Genomic DNA, 8,978 nt, shown 5'->3' on the forward strand with positions numbered 1-8,978 from the left:
ACATAGAGTAATTCTATGCGGTCACATAGAAGAACTAATTTGGCGACTTAAATCCTTGCTTGCCCGAATGCGAACGTAGCTCCAAGTTAACTATGCGGTCGCATAGTTGACTTCGGTAGCTTCTTCTTCACTCACTTGTATTGAATTGATCCATTTTGATTCTACTTTCAACACCAAGATGAAAGTTTCTTCAGTTTATGCTCCGAACATCGTCCCGTCAATGGTTTCTCGAATGAGAAATCCCATCATTTGTTTTACTTGCTTTACCCTTGATCGCATCATCGGTCCACCTTCGATAATCAACGGGTCTCGTCTCGAACTCACTGTCTTCAAGCTCAATTCTTGGATCACATCATACCTATTCTCAAAAATCAACCTCTAATTTAAGGTTTTCACCTAATTTTCATCTTATTAGTTCAAGACAGTCCACAAAAAAATTAGCGCACACGGAATCCACATTAATATCTATATTTCCCTACAATAGATGAACCTTCTAAACGGTTTAGGGGTATAGTAATGTTTAACGGTTGTTTGGGTTTAGCATCTAAGTTATCTAGTCCAACCTATAAACATGAATTAACCTACGCAAGTACAACACCACAATCAATTCACGTGCATAAAATATTTTCTGTCTAGCATGAATAAGCAAAAATTTAACTCAAACACATAACTTATTCATAATTCATAAACCAACGCATGTTCTCAATTACACAAATCAATATTGGCAAGACTATCTAACTCACACAAGCATGCAAAACACAATGATTTTTTTTAAACAATGCACAGAATTAAGAAATTAAAAAATGCACACAAATCAAAGAAAAATTTGTACACAAATCACACAAATTGAAAAATTCAAGCAGTTAGAAAAATAAAAAAATATAGGTAATTAGGCAATTTATAATATACTCCTCTCAAACTTAAACTAAACATTCTCCCCAATGTGAAATTAAAATAAAAGGAGGAGGACTTTCCTGAATTGTCTGAATTGGCAATGATGGTCTGATGCTCTGATGTTGAATTTAATGGACCTCTTTTCTAACTTTTCTCCCCAAACTTGTGATTTTTCATGTTTTCTCCTTGTCACTGTTGGTATAATTGTTCCGCGATGTCATGTTCCTGAAAAATCAAATTTTATATATTAAATATATGGAACAAGTGTTACTTAGCTCAAACATCTAATAACCAACTTGACTACTTATAAACCTAAAGGAAGACGGGATATGGCTGATGAATTCCTAAATAAAAACTATAAAATAACTTAAACTATCCTATTAATCAAAAACAAAAGAACAAAATAATAAAACAATAAAACGCTTAGGTTACCTCCCAAGAAGTGCTTGTTTAGAGTCATTAGCTTGACTTTGGCAATTGCATTATGGAACTATAAAGAAGGCTTTGGATGCCCTGTCGATTTTTCTTCTTTTGTCTTTGCTCCACTCTTCGTTGTTTTTCCAAACCTCGTCATTGTCCTTTTCAATGTGATATGATCTTTTGTGCGGTCCAATTCAAACTCAATAGTAGACTTCAACCTTCTCATCGGATTTAATCACAAAATCAATCTCTATATAATCAATGAAGTCAGACGAATGTACGTTGTTTTCATCTTCATTGATTTCTACATCTTCGTTTGGTTCCTTTGTGATCAAGTTGTCATTCACTTCAGGCTCTTCTACGATCATTGAAATTTCTTCGGATTGATTTATTGATCCACATTCTATATCCACGGACGATGAGAAGTCATTCTTCAACCCCTTCGAGTGGATTGTATTTCCACCTTTTAAATTCACTCCAGTAACTCCAATCTCCAACCGATATTTTGCTCTCTTCCAAATTGGCAAGTTTATTGTAGTACTTTGCAATTACCCTCCCATTCAACAGAGGAGGACCATTTCCCATAAGTGTGATGTCCTTATCCCAATCAATAGGTACTTAATCTTCCAAAGGCATGTAGTCTTCATCAGATTTGTCAATCGCTTCTTTTTGACATCTTAAACAACGTATGAACCTTTACTTTATGGGGGTTGGTAGGTGTATGCCAACAGTGCTTAGTGTAATGCATCCCACAGCAGATTTCACAGAAGATATTTTCAACAAACATGTAGTTTGTATCCATGTCAAGATTACTTATTTCAGTTGCTCTGCTCTCTTGCTGATGTTGGAATTATGCATATACTATTGAGTAGTTCCTGGAAAATATTTTAAAAAAAAAATCAGGTGGGTAGGCAAAATTAACAAAATAAAAAAAAGAAAGAAAAAATCTAAATTAAAATAGAAATTACTTGATAATAATATGAGTAAAAATCATATTAACAATTCCCCGACAATGGTGCCAAATACTTGCCACGCGTTTTCTACAACATGATTGATACCGCAAGTGTACGATGTCAAGTTTTGTAATATAATATTGAAGTAGAGTGCCGAACCCATAGTGATTGTAATTTAATTTTCACTAAGTACTATAATTGTATAATCTCTACTTTATTCAAATGAATGTATGATTGAATGGATGAATGTTTTATGAATGAATGATTTAAACTAATCTAACGTGATTGGATGCGACAAATTGGGAGAATGCAAATTATCAAATGAGAGGGCCTAGGGTTTGATTCCACCTAACTCTCAATTATGATTCAATGATTTTCAATTATTTCGATTAATTTTTTTCATATTTAAAAGCAAGAATCCTAATGTATTTTTAACCCCTCTCTCGAGCACCGATTAGAAATTAACCCTAGATCCCAATTCCAACATCTTTGTTTGAAATTGAAAATCAAGAATTTAATAAAAGTTTCGATTCTTTTGTGGAGTAAGCTTAACAGATTTATACTTTCTCTCGAAACCTATAAAACCTATGTCGTGTCAATCTTATGATCATGCCTAAATTCCTCCTCTCTCTCTCTCGTGTCGAAATTGACTAGCATCAAATCATTCAATTGTTGATCAAACGATTGAAAGCATTAAAATCATGACACAATTAAATACATGTGGAAAATCAAACAAAATAATTAATAATTTCATCAAACCATAATTTCAATTCGGCTACATCAAACCCTAGGTAAGTTGTTTAGCTCATGATTAAATATATGAAATTCATACAAATTATAATGAAAAATGTAAAGGAGAAAGAAAAGAAATTAAACTCTTTTGGAGTGTAATCGATTCTTCCCTTGTTCCACGCCTTCCAATTAAATTCTGCCCTTTGACTCTTTCAAAGTTATCTACCCATCCACTTTTTTCTCTTCTTCCAGATTGTATGTTGGCTATCTGCTTGAAGTTCCCTCTGGTTCGTTCCTTCTACAAATTTCGATCGGTTGAAGCTCTTCCAGTCAAGCTGTGTATTTGGGATCTTGTTTTAGGCGGCTGAAATCTATGTAATTCTCTCCAGATTCTCCCCAATTCGTGAATTTGGGAAGCTACCCTCTTTCTCCAATTTGTCTGCCAGCTCTCCCCTAGTTTTGTCCACTCCAAACCCTCTTCATTAGGTCGTGTAAAAAAATAAATTAAATTAGAATTTTTTAACAACGAATTTTAGCCCCTACTTGATGGCCATTATTAAAAAAAAATAATAATAATAATAATAATAAATAAAAGAGTTCTAAAAATAATGATTTTTTGGAGAATGTGTGGTTTAAAAGTCAAAAAAAAAATGAGCTTGCGTGTAAAATATTTTATTGTATAGATGTGTGGTTAAATCCAAATTTATAGTGAGTAATAGAAGATATTTTTCAAAGTTTAGTGATCAAATTTTGACATTTTTCAAAGTTCAGCGAGCAATAGAAGATATGTTTCAAAGTTTGGTTGCCAAAATTCGACCATCTCAAAGTTTAACTGTGTGACGAGGCACCACGTGTGCATCCCGTCGGCTATGTCTCGAATTTTTTAGGGGTTTGAGACGGAAGGTATGCTAGTTAATAACGTACAATATTTCTCAAAGTTTAGTGGTCAAAACTCAACATTTAAAACTTTAGTGAGCAATTGAAGACATGTACCTAAGTTCTATGACCAAAACTCGACATTATAAACTTTAGTGAGCAATCGAAGACATTAGCCTAAATTCAGTGAACATTGGAACAATTAGCTTGAAACTTAGAAAAAAATCCTCAAATATTAGATGTCTTTTGAAAAATCATAAAAGTATGTTGAAATTAAAAAACATTATGTAAAGTTAAATGTCTCTTTTCAAAGTTAAAACTGACACGCGATATGTTTTCACCAAAAAAGTTGACAGGAATTTTTAAAAAAAAAGTAAAAATCAATTAAAAAAAAGTAACGGAAGAAAGTGACAAGCACTATTCAAAAATGACAAAAGTTAAAAAAGAAAAAAAAAAGAAAAAATAGTGATACACTCAAAAAAGTGATAAAATACCAATCAAAAATTATGTTTGTCACTCAAAAAGTGAAAAAATTAAAAAAAAAAACAGATAATAAAAAAAAGTGACAGAAAAAAGCGACACTTCAAAAAAGTGACAAACACTACAAATACTAAAAAAAGTGACAAAACACTAATCAAAACATTAAAATATATCATTTTATACAAATTTAACCACTCCTTCAATATACAAACTTATTTCATAATTATTTTCCTACACAAATTTTAAATTTCCAAAAGAAAAGAAACTACCAAATCGCCACCCTCTAATTTCTCGGGCGTTCATTTTATCTTTTCTTTTCTTAGTCGCATTTCTCCCCAATAGAAATAATTCAATCAATTTTATGGAGAAATCCTCTTTGACTCATTAATTTTATTTTACAAGACAAAGGTGAACCTTCTTCTTTCTTTGGTAGTCTATTTTTTTTTTTTTTTTGTTAATTTTGAATTTAATGATTGATTAGTGATTAGTTTTCAATTATTGATGCATTGAGGAATGAATCTTTCTTTTATTGTTAAATTTGAGTTTTATGATTGATTTATTTCTTGTTAATTGACTGAGGATGAGGAGGTGGAATACTAATAGAGAAGATGATGCTGAGTCAAGAAGTATTGTCGTCGAGGAAAAGCATGTCATTGGATAGCTCAATTCTATAGGAAGAAATTCATCGCAAAGAACAGTGGGGAAGGATTATAGTGACATTTATGGTCTCTTTAATCAGTTACGAGATTCGGGGGTTTTGGTTTTGGGGGTATGTTTTATTTTAAGACTTAATTAATACGAGATTTTATGCGATGTTTAATTAATTTAGGATATTAATCCAATTGGGTAACTTTTTAGAGCATTTGGCCTAATTTCCTCTTATTTTATCAAAATTTAAAGTGGAATCTAGAATCCTTAGGCCCTAAAGCTCATTATAGCCTATTTGAGCCTATCTTTTCCAAATTCATTTCAATCACACATTCTCCCATCAAATAATTTTTCACGTAAATTTAAATTTTTTTCAATTTTTTAAATCATGCATTCTCCGAAAAATTACGATGTCAAAGTATTTTTTTTAGTTAAAGGAGGATGGTACTTCCTATATATTATTAATATGCCCTCACTTGTGATAGAGGAATACCGTGGTTACATGAGAAAATAATGAAAGCAATAAACAAGGAAATACTACTTCCCTTACAAAGAGAATAAATGACAAAGAACAAACATAAAGCTATAAGAGAGGAAGTACTACTTCCCTTACAATGAAGATAAATGATAAAGAACAAACGTAAAGCTATAAAAAGAAAAAGTACTACTTTCCTTACAATAAGAATTAATGCAAGTGATTACAAAAAGAAGAAGAATAATAATAAATAAATAATCATACTCTAATGTTGGGCAGTCCATATCTTTCAATCTGTACCAGTGCCCTAATGTGTCATGGTAAGTCAGCTGCTCTATATATGTGGTATCGGCGATGATACCAACCCTCTACAGCAAGAGCATCTGCTACTTGGTTTTTCTTTTTGTAGATGTGGGAAACTGTAGCTCTATCGATGGATACGATGTCTATGATTTGTCTAAGAATACCCTGAATAGCCCATGGTCCTCCCCCTTTAGTGATGCAGTGAATAGCTAAAAGCCCAAGAACAACTAACCAAGAGGGGCATGAATTGGTTAATTGAAACTTTTTCACAAATTTAAGCAAATAACTATGAATAAACAAGATAACACAAAAGTAATAAGAAGAAGGGAAAAGAGAGTGCAAACGATGTAATAAGGAGGTTCATCCAATCACGATCTACGTCCACCGTTACCGAGCTCTCCGTCACGAGCAAGGTCTTTTTCACTATGTTGATTGACTTATGGTGCAATCCAACCTTCTACAAAGCTTTCGGTGACTTACAAACAAGGAGCACTGATTTTTTACAGCGTTGAGCTTTCTAGGATCTCAACACGACCCACACTATTGAGCTTTACGGGACTTCAATATGACCTACACGGTGACTGACAACAAGGAGCTCCAATCCTTATACATCATTGAGCTTTTCGGGACCTCAACACGACCCACAACCAAAACCAAGAGAGTGAAATATTACAAGTGAAAAATTTCTCTCTTAATAAATGATATCGACACAATTAAGTATCAAGAGAGAAGAACGCTCAACACTTCAATAAATTGCAAAGAGTATAGCTCAAGTGTTGGTTGAAAAAAATTGATGAATATGATAATTAAAAGTTAAATTCAATGAATCAAAGTTTTCAATATGAAGAAGTTGAAGAGTTTGTGTAATGTAAGTAGAAAGAACTTCTTCAAAAATATATCTCTCTTATAAATTTGATATTATCAAGTTAAGAATAAAGAGAGATGAAAACCTTTGATGAGTAAAAGTTGATTCAAGAAATTTGATTTAACAATCAAGGTTTTCAATGTGAAGAAGTAGAAGAATTTATACAATGTGAGTGCAAATACCTTCTTCAAATATATATCTCACCTTGGAAATTAATACAAACAAGTTAAGCTCCAAGAGATATGAAAAACTTTGATGAAAGGATGATTCAAGAAATTTAATTCAAAGTTTTGTTGTGAAGAAATAAATAAAATGAAAATAAAAGTTAAGCTTCAAAGAAGATTTTTCACAATAATAACTCACAAGAAAGCTCTCTTCATTGTTATGTTGAGGAATGGAAGAGAAATGGAATTTATAGAACTCAATGGACAAAAATCTATCCATCCGGATGTCCGGTTATGATCCGAACACCCAAAACTAGCCGTTGTGTAATAGTAAAAAAAAAAATTACCGTTCGCGGATCCGGATGTCTGGTTGACCGTTGACCGGACCTTTTTTTTTTCCATAAAGAATCATGGTCTAAGTTCAAAGATGACTTTTGAAAAATCAAACTTATTTTCTTTTGTTAAAAACATTTTATGCAAGTGGTAGTGAAAATAATTTTTGGTACACAAAATGATTTTGTGTCGTGAAAATGTTTTCGTGCATAAAAACTGTTTGAGCTATAATCGATGCGAAATATTAAAGTGTTCTACCTTTACATTTGAGTTCAAAAACGCATCTATATCAAATGTCTTCAATATCTTCTTCCAATGTGATTTTTGATGCAAATGCTCGATTTCCATCTCCACGTTCGTCTATCTCCAATTTGCTTCCATGTTGATCTCCAAGCATCAAAATCATTTGTCCATGTGCGTGATTCTTGATCCCGATTCTAGCGCCTTCATTTGTTGTTAATTCCATGATAATTACTATCAACACTCAAATTCAATTTGTTAGAATTAAACGCAATTTGTTTGTGATAATCAAAACGAGAAGTCAACCATTTGGTCAACAATAGCCACTTTAGAATCTGACTCAATCCAAATGTCTGAAAGACCGAGTCCTCTAGCTAGTAGAATTCCATCAAGAATAGCCCTGAGCTCTGCCTCTAATATCATGCACGTTCCATATGTAGTTGAAAAAGCCTTGATACAGGATCATGCGTGATCGTTGATGATACCTTTCCCATTTGCAATACCATCCTTGACGCATCCATAAGTATTGATCTTGATATATCCAAGTGATGGAGTAGCCTACCAAACCAGAATTGGAGGAGATTGGGTAGGGGAATCAAAGAAATACCAAAGATGGGTACAAGAGTCAAATCTCTTTGTCAACGCATAGCTTGAAACATTCCTCCAATATGTAGAAAAGAGATCATGTGATAGACCCTCCATATGATACGTCTGGCCACCATACAGATCCTCCTATGCTTTGCATCATTCCTCTCGGTCCAAAGAAACCAAAATACCAGTAGAGGAATAATAGTACAAATGTGTCCACAACGAACATACTGTCCAGAATACCTCTATCTAACTCCCTCTTCTAAACTCATAGGTATCTGAAAAATGTTCCCAAAATGTTGTCGTACATGATCAGAAATGTTACTGTCGGTGAAAATATGACTAATAGACTCAATCTCAGAACAACATTGGCAGCGGGAAGCTGATTGATAGCCAATCCTCCTCTGGATAACCACATCTACTAGAATGAGGTCCTGCATAGCCTCCAGCAGAAAATAAGACAGTGGTTGGCAAAATGGTGTTCAACAGTAGTCGATATGAATTCTGATTCTGGCATCCTAAATGTATGAACTGCCATGCCAACTTGGTAGTAAAGCTACCATTCAATGTATCCCACCAAACAATACAATCTGGGGCATCACACATAAAGGTATAGCCCCTATCTCCTTTGCCATAAAAGGAGGGAGAACCTGCAATAAGCGTCCAATGTCCCACTTAGGATCATCAAAAAATGCCTGCACCCTCGCAGATGTGTGCTGCTAGTGTGGTAATAATGAGTCCAAAGTGGTGTCTCCCTTCCAACAATCATGCCAAAAAAATATCTAACCTGCTCCAAGGTGCCATACAATGTGTGGCTCTATCCGGGGCTCGAACAATTTTAGCCTTTTCCAGGCAGGAGAAGCTGAGTGGGAGACTGCTGCAAGTAAATGATGTGTTCCCATATAATATTTGCCAAGTAAAAATTAGGTCCAAAGTGATCTCTGAGAACGAAACAACCACCAGAGCTTTTATGGAGAAGGTGTCTACCATATCCTGTAATCTTCTGA

This window comes from Olea europaea, chromosome 7, assembly GCF_002742605.1.
Source record: "Olea europaea var. sylvestris chromosome 7, O_europaea_v1, whole genome shotgun sequence".
Taxonomy (NCBI): Eukaryota; Viridiplantae; Streptophyta; class Magnoliopsida; order Lamiales; family Oleaceae; genus Olea; species Olea europaea.